Below are 15,218 nucleotides of genomic sequence, written 5' to 3' on the forward strand. Positions count from 1 at the left end.
ATAATTTCATTTATTTTAAAATTTAAAAAAAAATTAATAGATGTTAATTGATTCATGAATATATTTAAATATTAAGATTTTTAAGATGATTTTTGATAATAAAGCAGCCAAAACAGGGGGGCTAACCCGGAAGAAGAACAAGTCTCAAAAGAGAGCTAAACCAGTAGACACACAGCAATCAGTCAATCTCTACCTTAAACATCAAAAATAAAAACCGCTTATAGCTATTGGATAACCCAAGATTGAAACCAATCTCGTCCAAATAGCCCCTTAAAGAGTAGATACACAGCATATTGTTCATAGTATAATAACTGAGGAAAGTAGCAAGAGTCTTAACTTAATAGGGATCCAACCGATCCAGAAAATAAAACTATAATAAAAAGGAACAGCTTCCACCATTAAACATGTTTTCCAGCTCCCAAGTGTTGTGAGAGCATGAGCCCAGTCCAATCTTCAGCAAGGAACTCAAACAATTCCTTCGTGGTGTCGTCTTCCAGCCCGCCCTGATCCAGCTTCTCCTGATGCAACAGGCACATTGAAGTAGCCGAGGAGTGCATGACCTTTATGGCGAATTTCCCAATTTTGTCGACATGGGACTCGAGATTCTCCAGCTTCTTCTTCACTCCATTCAGGTCCTCAGAGATGGCATTACAACCTACACACTACACCACCTCCTCCTTCTCCCCACCTTCAGCAGCAGTCTGCCCGCCCTCAGACTTTCTTCCATCCTCCTTAGAGATATGCGGGGGGCAAGTGTTAGAATAAGGGGAGGCGGTTTTATTATCATCCTTGTTTATCTCAGAGTCAAGGGCCTTAGTACCCAGCTTAGAGGAATCCAAGCCTTCTGTAGCCTCCATCTCATCCTCAACCTTATCACTTTTAGCCTTCTCAGAATTTTCCTCCTCCTCATTAACATAGTTCTTTCTAACAATAATTTGTTTCATCCGGGGTTTGTCAGCAAACTTGTGGGATCTTCGTGGGGTCACACCATCCTCCGCGTCAAACTCAACTAACGGGATTTTAGGATCTTTCCTGGGTTTCTTGGAGGAGGGTTTAGCAGTGGAAGGGTTGCCTTTGTTCTTCTCCCCAATTTTTGGGGAAATGAGAGGGGCGTGGTCAGGGGATTGATAAGGCATAATAGGTTTTTTCAAGGTCTTTTGGAGACCTTTTTTAGAACCAGCAGGGGGGCCCTGGATGGAGGGAGCAGGTTGAACATAGATGGGTTTAGGAGGACACGGGGCCCTGTGGAAGTTGTAAAGCCGAAACATCAGACCCTGGTGGAGGATGGTGTAATTGCTATCTTGAGTCATGCAATGGCGGACATCTTTAACAGTAGACTCTAAGGCATGCAATAAAAAGAATGGGAAAGAAATAGTATCATGGTTGCGAAAGTGATTGAGCAACGGGAAATGGTAATAATAGAAAACACCATACCTTCCCTCTGAGGTAAAGTATTTCATAATGATTTTGCACACCTGGTCCCATGGGTATGGAAGGCATCCCCTATTGAAACCCCCTCGTATCTTGACAGGTTCCTCATCTTTTATGTAGAAACAATTCATACTGGTCTCATCTGCAGCCCTGCTGGTTTTCTTCCACTTCCTTCCCTCAATTGAAAGACCCGTGGCCTAGGCAATGACGTCCTCACTGATTTCAAACGATATATCCCCCATAACAACTCTCCTGTCATTCCAACTGCTCACAAACTGCATGGAGAGGTTCTCGTCAAACACAGTCATGGCTTCCATGAACGGGATGATGCCCCCTTCCTTGGCGTGCATCCAAATGCAAGGGTCATTGTGAAAGCAATCATCAATAGTGTCTGACTCAATGCGGACTAAATCTCCCCCCATAATAGCTTCCTCTAGAGTGATGTTGGGATGCAGCACGGACCAGAAAATGGTTATGCAGAAGGAAAAACCAAAGCAGAAGATAAGAAAACTTGACCGAGAATTAGCTAAATTGAGGTGAGAGTTACAATCATTATGTTTTGTGGTGCTTCCCAAGGCATGTGTTCGCTAGCTCCAGTAAGCATGCGAAGGGACACCTCTTAATTCATCTGCCAACTTGCAAAGGTCTTCATTATTGAGAAATCTTAAGTTTCGATTATAGTAATTGTAGTCACATAAATCTGTCCACTTAATTAAAATGAATATTTAGTATTTATTTGATTATTTAACCATCAATCAATAATTAATTAAATTTATATATTTAATTAATTCATCTTAACCCTCTTCTCTTATTAATTAAATAAATTATTCAATTTATTTGATTTAATTCACTTAACAAATTCAGACCATTAATTAAATAAATAAATCATATTTATTTAATTAAATCTTCTCTCACATTTAAATAAATTAATATTTATTTAAATCCCACCTCTCACATTTAAATAAATTATTTATTTAAATCACCTTTAACCTCCACCCACTTGCATTTTCCTACAAATGCAAGTTGCACAATTATTTTAAATAAATCATTTATTTAAATCACCTTTATCCTCCACCCAAAAATGCAAGTTGCACAACTATTTTAAATAAATTATTTATTTAAAATCCTATTTATCCTCACCCACTTGAAACCTTTAATGGTTTCCCTTAAAGTCTTCAAACTTAATGGTTTCCTTCTAGAGTCATCTCAAACCTTTAATGGTTTCCCTTAAAGTCTTCAAACTTAATGGCTTTAAAGTCTTCAAACTTGATGGCTTCCTTCTATAGTCTTCTTAAGCCTTTAATGGTTTCCCTTAAAGTCTTCAAACTTAATGGCTTCTCTTAAAATCTTCTTAAGACTTTAATTGTTTCCCTTAAAGTCTTCAAGCCTTTAATGGTTTCCCTCAAAGTCTTCAAGCATTTTAAATGCTTTATCTTCCTTTTTCTCATTTAAATAAATTAATATTTATTTGAATATTTATCCAAATGCAAATTACACCATTTAATTGAAAATACCAAAATTCCTCCCACTTGCATTTTCCTACAAAATCCACTTGCATGCCTAAACCCCTTCTAGATTCTTCTAAACCTTTCCTAATTAACCTAATCCATCCCCTAAATATTGTCACATTCCTAAGCAAACTGGAGTCACTTCTCAAAGACTCCAAAGTCTTTGAAAAGCAATTAACGATTTGTGTGTTCAACAAATTAACCTCTAAAGTCTTCCAAACCACTTATGGCTCTTACATGACCATTAATGGTTAATTCTACTTGCACCCATGGTTAAGGACTTTGACCCCTAACTTAACCCTCATGTAACCCATGTGTCTCTTCAAAGCATTTATTTATTTAACTAGGGTAACCATCATGTCCCCTCAAGCATTTAATGCTCCTTATCTCTTCTCTCAAGCCTCCTCATGGTGACACTTGTCAACATGGAATTGGGTTGAAAGTCTCACATGGATTGAATATCTTTCAATCCTAACCCTTGTTAAGATTACTCAATCTTAACCCTTCATTTCCCCATTTCTTCTATAAATAGAACCCTTCTCCTCAAGCCAAAAAAGGAAGCATTAGAGTATTGTTGTTATACTGGTATTAGCATAGAGATTTTTCATAGCATCACTATCTACACTTGCATAGCATTTGCTTATCATATTCAACCATCTTGAATCTCCATATGGCATCCATGGCTAGTGCTAAAAGCTAAGAGCTACACTCATTTGGGATTTGGAGAGGGGAGAAATAAGAGAGAAGCATCGAAAGGCATCATGGAAGCATCTTAGGGAGGCTCTTCTCCTTTCTTTTATTTTGTTAAACTTCTTTCATGCTTTTTGAAATCTCTTTTGATATGTTTAGAATGGTTTTTAGTTCTTTGTTTTGTTTTTATGGTTGAAACTAACTTATTAACATTGAACTTTGTTGTTGCCTTGTCCCCAATTCCATGACATCAGTAATAAATGATGTACTTGTTGTGGTTAGTCAAGTTAATGATTAAAAGTCGGTGCTTCAATCCTTCCATAATACAATTATTAGTGGTCGACCACGTCATCACTGAATCGGTGCACTGGAGAAGATGGGGACCACTGGAAGCCACCTTGGCGTAACCCGCCCAATTTGAATTTAAATTTCCCTCCTGTATCTTGGCATCGCAGACGAGCCAAAATGACCCCCCGTAAAAAAGGACATAGTACATCATTAGCAAGTAGAGAAATTTTGGTCTCTCCCAATTAGGGACTTTTGTCTGTCAGAAAGAGAATCAAGGTGTCTCCAGCACCTCATACTAGTTAACTCAAGGCCCGTCGCAGCCAAAGAGTCGGCCACTGAGTTACCCTCTCTGTAAATATGTTGAATTTGAAATTCCTCAAGCCTTATAATCATGGACCAAATGTCCTTGATAATGTTGTTGATCGTCCAGCTAATCCCTGCAACTCCTTTAGCCACCTCAATAATCATCTTAGAGTCCCCTTCAATGATCAACCTTTCAGCATTGATGTCGAGGGCCAATTTAAGCCCCCAAAAGAGAGCAAGGGCTTCAGCCATGTTACTCGAGACAGAGTCAAAATTCCCCGCATATGCCAGAATCAGGTTACCCAAGCTATCTCTAATAATTCCTCCTCCCGTCACAACACCACTATGAGCGAAGCCATCGAAGTTAAGTTTGAGCCATGAGGGGGGTGGAATCGACCATCTAGTTAAGCCTCTACATTTTCTTTGAGTTGTCATATTAAAAGAAGTTGTCTGGCAGATTCCATGTTCTAATCCAATTGCAATCCATCACTATAGGGGCTGATTGCAGAGTTTTCCATTTACAGACCAGAGCGTTCTCCCTAAGGAACTTTTCAGCTATGCCAACCACCGTTTCAACAGAATTATTCATTCCGCCGAAGATCCGATTATTCCTTTCCTTCTAGATATGCCAACATATATGAGGAGGGATGAGTTTCCAAAACTGTCTAATCGGCTGGTTGGTGGAGGGGCACTTCCAGTTGCTGATAAATTGCTGCAAGTCTTCTAGGAAGGTCCATGCAATATCAATTTTCTGTAAAACTTTGTGCCAATCTTCTAGGTTGGCAAGCAGGAAGCCTCACCTTTTAAGGTTTTCAATAGTAAGGATCTTCCTATGTATAGTCATCCACCAGAAGAAGTTGATTTTAGGGATAAGATGAGAGTTCCAAACTTCTCTCTAGCTGTGGCAATCATTCATAGGGGCTAACAGGAGATTGTAGGCCGACTTAATACTGAAAGACCTTGAGGGATGCATAGCCCAAACAAACTTATCAGTATGAGTGGAACGGGGGATCCTGACCTTCTCAAGAAGAGATTGTAACTCACCAACCAAATGATCCCAATGAGTATTATTTCTCAGACCAGTCCTTGAGAGTTCCTATGAGGCAATTGAAGCGGGAAGAGGTCAAGGGTCTATCGCCAATCCAATTGTCTTCCCAGAATCTAATCTTCTCACCATTGCCCACCTGCCATTTTAGACCCTGTTTAAGCAGCTTCCTATTTTTAACAATGTTGTTCCATATCTTAGACCCAAGTGGAATCTCATTAGAAGAAAGAAGGGAAGAGAAGGGGGTGTGATTGAAATACTTAGCCCTCATGATCTTGCACCAGTCAGCTTTGTCCTTCGTAAGATTCCAACCGATTTTAGTCAGCAAAGCCTTGTTCAGGTCTGAAATTTTTCTGATCCCAAAGCCTCCCATGTACTTAGGTTTGAACACCACCTCCCAATTGACTAAGTCGATTCTGGAATTTTCCTCCATCCCCGTCCACAGAAAACTTATTTGGATTTTCTCAAGTTTCTGATGTAGCCAGTAAAACATAACCAATATAACAAATAATAATCGGAAATAAACACAAATCTGGATCAAATGTTCTTCATTATTCTTCTGCAACTCCAACCATTTTTTCATTACAATGAAAAAGTCCCTATCTTAAACAATCACCAAAAATTTCCTTTTTGGGCAGATTTTTACAAAAACAAAAAATTATCATTTAAGGAAATTTTCAAATCTATCCCAAAAATCACAAAATCTTATAGAAATCTAAAAAATATTCCTATGACACCAAAAACCAACTTTCTAATCTCATAAAGATTACGAGCTCAAAATTAACTAAAAAACAACTTTCTAAAAAACCAAAAAAGAAAGTAAAAGCCAATTTTGAGGCCTTAGATGAAGGAATCCAGCCCTGAAAATTTGAATTTTTGGAGGCCCTACAGAACTAGGTTCAATCAGCAATCCAATCAGCTCCTCAAGATACATGTCCACGTAAAATTTCAGCCCAATCGGATTACTGAGTCAAAAGTTATGACCACACGAAGTCCCTGCATCAGTTTCTCAGCCATAGCAATGGATATCTTGAATAGAGATAGAAAATAGACTGGGACACCTTGAAGAGAGGTCGATAGAAGATGGAGTTTACCCGCACTACTCAGGGTTTTTCCAGTTTAGCCAACAAGTTTTTTCTGCATTCTTTCTAAGATTGACTCCCAGAAATGGGAGGTGACCTCCTTAATTGTGAGGGGAAGTCCCAAGTAGGAATCGGGGAGATCAGCAACACAACATCCAAGGATATGTATAAGTTTACCTTGTAGATTTCTATCAATGTTGAAAAAATATATTTCTCTCTTGTTGTAGTTGATGAGTTGTCCTGAGGCAAGGGCGTAGTCCTTCAGCAGGTGTTTCCATTCTTTAGCTTCTATAACGGACGACTGGCCAAACAAGAAGGTGTCATCAACAAATTGTTGCATAACCACTGTGGGAAGGGTAGAAGCAGCTTTCACCCCCGAGATTTTTCTGGTCCTAATTAAATGGGAGAAGTTCCTGCTCAAAACTTCAGCCACCATTCTGCAACTTGATCTTTATCTTTCCTTTTCCAACAATTTGGCAGGGCTCATCATCACCCAAATATACCTATCCAAAATCACTTTGAACGTAATCTAGAAAATATTTTCTATGGGGTGTAGCATGAAATGAAGCCCTAGAATCTATTACCCGGGAATCATTAACATTATCCAAACATAAGATTAAAACATCTTGTAAAGTATTACTTGCAATATTAGCTTCCTTACTGTCATTTTCATTTTTGTCTCCTTCTTTGTTTTTCTGAGACCAACAATCTTTCTTTAGATGACCAGGCTTTCCACAGTACTAGCAATCTTTCTTTCCTCTAGATTGAGAGCGTCCTTTTTTTGACTTCCCTCGTGACTTCTCATTCCCAGGGCCTTTTCCTCTTTCCTTTGATCTTCCTCTATTCTCCATATTCAAAACACTACCTGATGATGTTGGAGTCTCACCTGTGCTTTTCCTTCGCATTTCCTCGCTTAGGATAACACCAACAATATCATGAAATACCAAAGTATTTTTACCAGAGACAGAGTTACTTACAGCCATAACCAAGCTATTCCAGCTTTCTAGCATAGAACATAAAATCAAGAGAGCCCTAACCTCTTTTGTAAAAGTAATTTTTACCGAAGACAATCGACTAGTAATTGTATTAAATTCATTTAAGTGCTCCGCTATAGATCCTCCCTCACTCATTTTCAAATTAAGCAGACGCTTCATAAAAAATACCTTATTCGAAGTCGAGGGTTTCTCATACAACTTGGCAAATGTCGCCATCAAATCTATAGTCGTGTTTGCTTCTATTATATTGAATGCTACAGACGGTGCAAGGCACAATCGAATGGATCCCAGTGCCTTTCTATCTAAAATGTCCCACTCTTCATCTGACATTGTGCTCGCTTTCTTTGCCTTTCCTTCCAATGGCCGCCACAAATCCTTTTGATACAGGTAATCCTCCATCTGCATTTTCCATAACTGATAATTCTGGTCGTTAAACTTTTCGACCTTGAATTTGGAATCTTCCATTGCTCCCACTCAAATCTGAAAGTCCTACCAATTTATAGAAAACCTCGCTCTGATACCAATTGTTAGGGTTTCAAGCAAATCCGAAGCAAATATGAACTAACAATTATATGCAGATTTAAATACAAAAGATAAAGAAATAAAATAGGACATAGATAACACATAGATTTAACGTGGTTCACCCAGAATGGGTTACGTCCACCATACACAGCTGTCCAATCTTTCTTATTATCCAGCAAAAATAGTACATCAACCTTACAATGCCTTAAGCATCCCAACCGCTTATAACATGCGTTTTTAGGGCAATAAACAAAGTCGGCCTTTTTAGGGTTTTATTACAATGTTGGTACTTTGCTGATCAGTCGCCACATTTCAACAGATAATAGATGTAGTGTTCTTTTTCTTAGATAATATTTATATTAATATGTAAGCTTTAAATCCTGTCCTTATTTTTCTTTTTTTAATACAAATCATATGAATAACTATTTCCTTTGCACATTAACACTAGCATAGTGGAGAGTACCCTTTTTTTTCTTGGTTTAAGATAATCTGTATAATTTTTATTTTTTTTAAAACATATAACATCAAGCTTTCTAAACTGACAGATTTAAATAATGTATTTCTTTTTCTGCATTAAATAAAAGGGAAAATGACAGAATTTAATAAATTTTAACAGCAACTACATTAGCCAAGAATTCCTTTAAATTAACCTCAAAGATAGACATGTTAAATCTATTTAACCATAATTTGTATTTGGAAATAAAAATGCTTACTTTTCTCTTACTAACATGCAAGCTTACTACTTCTCTCATTTCCATTATTTCAGTATGCATAAAAAGATAAAATGAACTTTTATTTTCAAAAATAACATGAATACAACATATATTATTTCAATAACTATAGGAACTTAATCCAAAATAAACAGTTCATTTTTGTAATAATAACTTAATAGAATAATGCATTTCTTTAAAACATATTTAGAATACAATATAGTCAACATTACAAATGGGTGAGATACCCAACTAGTCTCTCATTTCTATTAAATGAGGACTTTGAATAAAATGAATACATTTCTTTTTCAAAATAAATACAACATATAGCTTTTCCTTTACATTGCTGCAACTAAAATATAATATCTCATTCCCTAATCTTTTTTTGCAAATCAAGTAAAAACCAGCAACTCCTAGTTGTCTCTTTCTTTTCTTTTCCAAGCAACCTGCATAAATTCATAAGGTTATAACCATGGAGAGCTCACCTCCCAGACTAGGCTTACTAAAAGCCACCCCCGAGCTTGGAGAACCAAGCCCTAGATAGGTTACACTCAAACAAACACAACAAGCAAGGGAAAACACTCAACAAACACTTTCCCAACCAAGGCTAAACTTCACCATAAAATGTGGTGCTTTCACAAGGGTGGAAGTGGACCAAATACCTTGAAGAGACTGCAAGAATGGTAGATCACAAGCCATCTCATGGCAAACAAAAATATATAATAAGTTCATTAACCCCCACATCCTTATGCCCCCCAAGGCATTCATGCCATACTTTCTCTCCTTATGACCCCCAAATGCATAAACAAGGCTATGCAACAAGGGTCACATAAACAACCCTTGAGATCACTCTCATAATGAGAGCCTCTCACTTTAAGGCTGTCAAACTCCTTCCATCCCAAGACCATTCTACTCTCCCAAGAGTAGAAGGTCTTGGTTACTCCCAAATCATAAGAAGAATGCATAAAGGAAATAAAAAGAATATCACAAAATCTTTTCACAAAAAAGAATTCAAGAAAACAACATTCACTTACAAGCAATCTTTTAAACATAAATATGCAACATGAAGGGAAGAACATGAACCAAACTTCAATCTGCCCAAAGGTTTGCTAGAACTAGTTTGAGGAAGAGCAGCCCAATTCCACAATACTTTCCTCCAACACTTAACCAAAATTCAACCCTAAGACTATTTTTTTTTCAAAAATTTAAGATCTCCAAAGATGGAGAGTGGGTGATTACTCACTAAGTCCCTAATCCTTGCCTAAGAAGGCCTCTCTCACTCTTCCCAACCTCTTGGATAGAGTGAGAGTTCCCTATTGGTTGGTCTTCCCAACCTCTTACATGTTACTAAAACTAGAAAGAGAAAAGGTAAGAGAAGGTGGGGAAGAGAGACTGACATCAAAAAGGAAGGTTATCTAACCTAGGTGGAACCTTCTAAGTTGAATGTTTGCTCATCTCGGGAAAACCACTTTTTGGGGTGACTAAACAGTCACATGTTTAAAAATACCCCTAACCCATAGGTATACCTTATGGACCTTAGGAAAAACCCTTAAACTACCCTTAGGAGTCCATGTGACCCCTTAGAAACCCATTTGAAGTTAACCTACGGGTCAAACCTGAGTTGACCACTCCAAAGACTCTCTACCCAAGGCAAATTTGGGACCACAATCAAATATTTGAAAAGGGCTTTGGTTAAAACAACTCCCTCCAAGAGACAAGTCAAAATCAATGACACTAATCAACACGTGTCAAGTGACACAATAAAATACATTACAAAATTACACATGGAAATTGTCTCTTGTTGGATTTAAACAAATCAATAAATTACACTTTAACACACATGCAACATATACTTTCACGAATAAAATACGATACATACGGGGTGTTGTCTCTCCAAATAGATAACCCCTGGTTTTACGAACGTACATAAGTCTAGGTTTGGTTCTCCATAATATTTCCATGGTCACATGGATAATTTTCTTGCGCATCTCAATTACACATTAGTAATTCCAAATAACCTCATATAACATTAAACACATGAATAAGAATACACATCAAACACTCTGCATACACTTGACATTAACAAATCAATATCTCATATATCTCAATTAATCCATATAAGCAATTATCATAATCCTCATAATTGGATCCATTCATAAGATATGCATCCTATTCTATTATCATAATAAAGTCCTGCAAATCCAATAATGACATTCATCATCTCAAAGTTATCATATTCTAGAATCATATAAGGTTCTATATCCATAATGCATATAAATGAAGCATCAATATACATCAATGTTATCCAAATCATGGAATCATATAAGTTCTAAATCCATAATGCATAAAAATAAAGCATCCATAATAGTCTCAACATGAAAATCACTGAATGATAGGATGAGTCAGGGTAGGGTCTCACACCCTCCCCCTCTAGGCATGAACTTCTTCTTGGAGTTCATCAAAAAGATGGGGGTACTTAGATCTCATACGTGCTGCATCCTCCCATGAAGTTGTAACCTCATCATAGCAATCCCACTAGACCCTAACCTGGTCCAGCTCTCAACCTCGAAGGGCCAACGTCCGACGAGCCAAAATGCGAATGGGCTCCAAAGCTAGTTGTCCGTCTGACTCCACCTGCAAGGCATCCCAATCTAAAATATGAGACTCATCATAGATATACTTCCTCAAAACTGATACATGAAACACATCGTGGATGCGTGACAGGCTAGGTGGCAATGCTAAATGATAGGCAACTGGTCCTATCCTCTCAAGGATCTCAAATGGTCCTACAAAGTGAGGTGCGAGCTTAGAACCCTTTCCGTAACGGATTGGACTCTTATGCGATCACACTTTCAAGAAGACTCTATCTCCAACCAAGTAGCTACGATCTATCCTCTTCGCATTTGCATACTTCTTCTGTCTATCCTGTGCCTCTCTCAGATGCTACCTAATCAAATACACCTACTGCTCCATAACCCGAACTATCTCAGGACCAATAGCAACTCTATCCTCTATGCGGTCCCAACTCAATGGTGTCCTACAAGGCCTGTTGTATAATGCCTGATAGGGTGGCATTCCCAATGAAGTGTGATGCCCATTGTTATAGGCAAACTCCACTAAGGGAAGGTACTCTTCCCATCTGGTCTGATGATCCATGACGTACATGCGAAGCATATCCTCTAACACCTGCTTAACCCTCTTTATCTATCCATCTGTTTCCGGATGATAGGCTGTACTGAAATTGAGCTTGGTGCCCAGAGCTGCCTGTAATGCCTTCCAAAAGGAAGATGTGAAGAGGGAATCCCTGTCAGAAATAATCTTGCGTGGAACACCATGAAGTCTGATGATGTCTTGCAAGAACACCTGTGATACTGCTGGTGCTGTGAAGGTAGTTCGAACTGGTGAAAAGTGGGCCACTTTGGTTAACTTGTCAACTGTCACCAAGATGGCATCATGGCGACGAGATGACATGGGGAGACCAATGATGAAATCCATGGATATAGTATCCCACTTCCACTTTGGTATAGCATGAGACTGGACCAACCCACCTGGATGGCGGTGCTCCACCTTGACTCTTTGACACTCAAGGCATCGAGCTACTAACTCGGCAATAAGTTTTTTCACATTCCTGGCCAATGATATAACTGTCTCAAGTCAGCGTGCATCTTCTTAACTCTGGGATGCACTGCATAAGGAGCTCTATGAGCCTCCATGACAATGAACTCTCGTAATTCTCCAGATGAAGGTACATAGATGCGCCCTCTATGGCGTAGTAGTCCATCGAACTCTAAGGAATAATCAACATATTTTCCCTCCAGGGTCTCCTGTGATCGAATCATCTGACAAACCTCTAAGTACCATCCATCCTCTAGCAACTACTGCAATATACGATCTCTCAAATCTATGCCCATAGATATGGTGTAAACCTCATGACGTCTCCTACTCAAGGCATCTGCAACTACATTTTCTTTCCCCTTGATGTAGTGAACGTCAAAATCATACTCGCATAAGAATTCCATCCATCTTCTCTGACGTGCATTAAGATTCGACTGTGTGAATATGTACCGAAGGCTCTGATGGTCTGAATGGAGCTCAAAATGATGACCCAAAAGGAAGTGTATCCACCTCACAAGTGCATGCACTACTGCTGCAAGTTCAAGGTCATGAGTAGGGTAGTTAAGCTCGTGAGTCTTAAGTTTCCTAGACTCAAAAGCTATAGCCCTAGCATCTTGCATGAGAACTGCTCCTAAACCCTCTAGGGAAGCATTTGTGCAAACCATGAGTTCAGCTGAGGGATCTGGCACTACAAGGATAGGTGTGCTAGTAAGTGCCTTTTTGAGTTCCTAAAAGGCCCTCTCACACTTCTCTGTCCACTCGAATTTCTTCCCTTTACGCTGAAGAGAAGTAATAGGATGTGCGACTCTAGAGAATCCCTCAACAAAGCGTTGGTAATAACCTGCTAAGCCCATGAAGCTCCTGACCTTTGTCACACTAGTTGGCGCTGGCCAATCCATAATAGCTCTGATCTTTGATGGGTCAACTAAGATCCCATCACCGGATATAATGTGCCCAAGGTACTTGATCTCTCATCTAAAGAAAGCACACTTTGACAAACTGCCATACAACTAATTGTCCCTCAAACACTGCAAAACCTGTCTCAGGTGCTCCTCATGCTCCTTCTCATTCCGAGAATATATCAATATGTCATCGAGGAACAAAATCACAAAACGGTCAAGAAATGTGTGGAATACCCCATTCATGAGGCTCATGAACACAGCTGGAGCATTTGTAAGACCGAATGGAACCACAGTGAACTCATAGTGGCCATATCTAGTGCGAAATGTGGTCTTGTGGATATTGTTGTCCACTATTCTCAACTGATGGTACCCTGACTTCAGATCAATTTTGGAAAATACTTTGGCACCCTGAAGTTGGTCGAATAAATCATCAATCCTGGGCAAAGGACATCGGTTCTTGATGGTTACCTTGTTCAACTGACGGTAATCCATACATAACCGAAGAGATCCATCCTTCTTCTTCACGAAGATGACCGGTGCACCCCAAGGGGATACACTAGGACGAATGTGGCCCTTCTCTAGGAGTTCCTCAAGCTGCATGTTGAGCTCATTAAGCTCATTAGTGGTCATCCTATATGGTGTTCTTGAAACTGGCTCAGCTCCGGGTACAAGGTCTATATGAAAGTCAATCTCTCTACGGGGTGACATTCCAGGTAGCTCTGAAGGAAACACGTCTGAATATCCCTTAAGGATAGGATGGTCATCAATAGATGTTTCCTTTTCATCCTCTTCCTCTCTATCACTGATGGTCATGGAAAATAATTGACATCCCTTTCACATGCTCCACTTAAGATGCATTGCAGAAATCATACAAAGAGACACGGGTCTTTGAATCCTAGTGATTACTATGGGAGAACCATGATCATCCTCACACTCGATCTCTTTCAGGTGACAATCCATCTTGGCTCTTTGGGCATAAAGCCAATCCATGCCAAGTATGATGCCATATGATCCGAGTGGTGTAACTCTAAGGTCTACTAAGGTGGTGGTATTGCCAATCTAAAGCTGACATCCCCTAACCTCCGATTCCACTAACACTCTAGCCCCTAAAGCTAACTCCACTTCCCAACTGACACCTTGTCTAATTGCCACTAGCCCACAATGCTCCACAACCAATGGAGATATAAAGGAGTCAGTAGCTCCTGAATCAAATAATATAGATACACGGCTACCTCTGATCATACCTGCAGCCTCAATGACTGTGGCCTGGTGCTCTGTCTGGCGGTTGTCAACCACTGCGAAGACTCTATGGGACTTGCCCATATCTCCAACTGTAGGCTTTGATGCTGCCATCCTCTGATTACCTGCCATCTGACCCTGAGGACACTCTCTCGCCATGTGCCCCATGGCTCCACACATGAAACAATTACCTCGTGCCTAAAACTGGATGCCTTGAGGCCTAGAAAAAGACTGTCCTCCTGTCCTACTAGAACCACTGTACCCACCCCTAGAGGACTACTGAGTCCTTGCTGGACGTGTGTAAGGAACCTGGGATCACTGATCTCGCCTCTGACCCTGAGACTGCCACTGCTTGGGCTTTGCGCCCTGTTGACTCTGTAGAGCCCTTTGCCTCTGGTTCTACGGTGACTGCTACGGAGGAGGGGGTTTGGAGATACCCGATGTATGTCTGCTATTACCCTTCCAATGGGATTTCTAAAACCCATATGTCTGGGGTATAAGGTTGCAGTTCTAGAACCGATCCCTCGTGTCCTGTGGCCTGACCTGAATCTTCTTTGCTATCAAGGCCTTCTCCACGACAACCCAAAGGCTCCCTGGAGCGGCCATCCTCACCAGTCTTGCTATGCTGACATTCAACCCTTTGATAAAATGGTTGACGAGAAGCTTCTCATCTTTCAAGTAGTCCACGTATGGTAAGAGCTCAAAGAACTTGCTCTCATATTGGGTCACTGAGAGACCCTTCTGTTGGAGGTCATGGAACTCATCTACCCTACGTTGTCTGTAATGCTCTGACAAGTACCTCTCCCTGAACCTCTCTGTAAAAATTTCCCATGTGAGGCTGTCTACGACTAGGCCACACTTGTACTCCTCCTGTCTCCACCATGTGGA

Source organism: Cryptomeria japonica, chromosome 10 (assembly GCF_030272615.1).
Source record: "Cryptomeria japonica chromosome 10, Sugi_1.0, whole genome shotgun sequence".
Taxonomy (NCBI): Eukaryota; Viridiplantae; Streptophyta; class Pinopsida; order Cupressales; family Cupressaceae; genus Cryptomeria; species Cryptomeria japonica.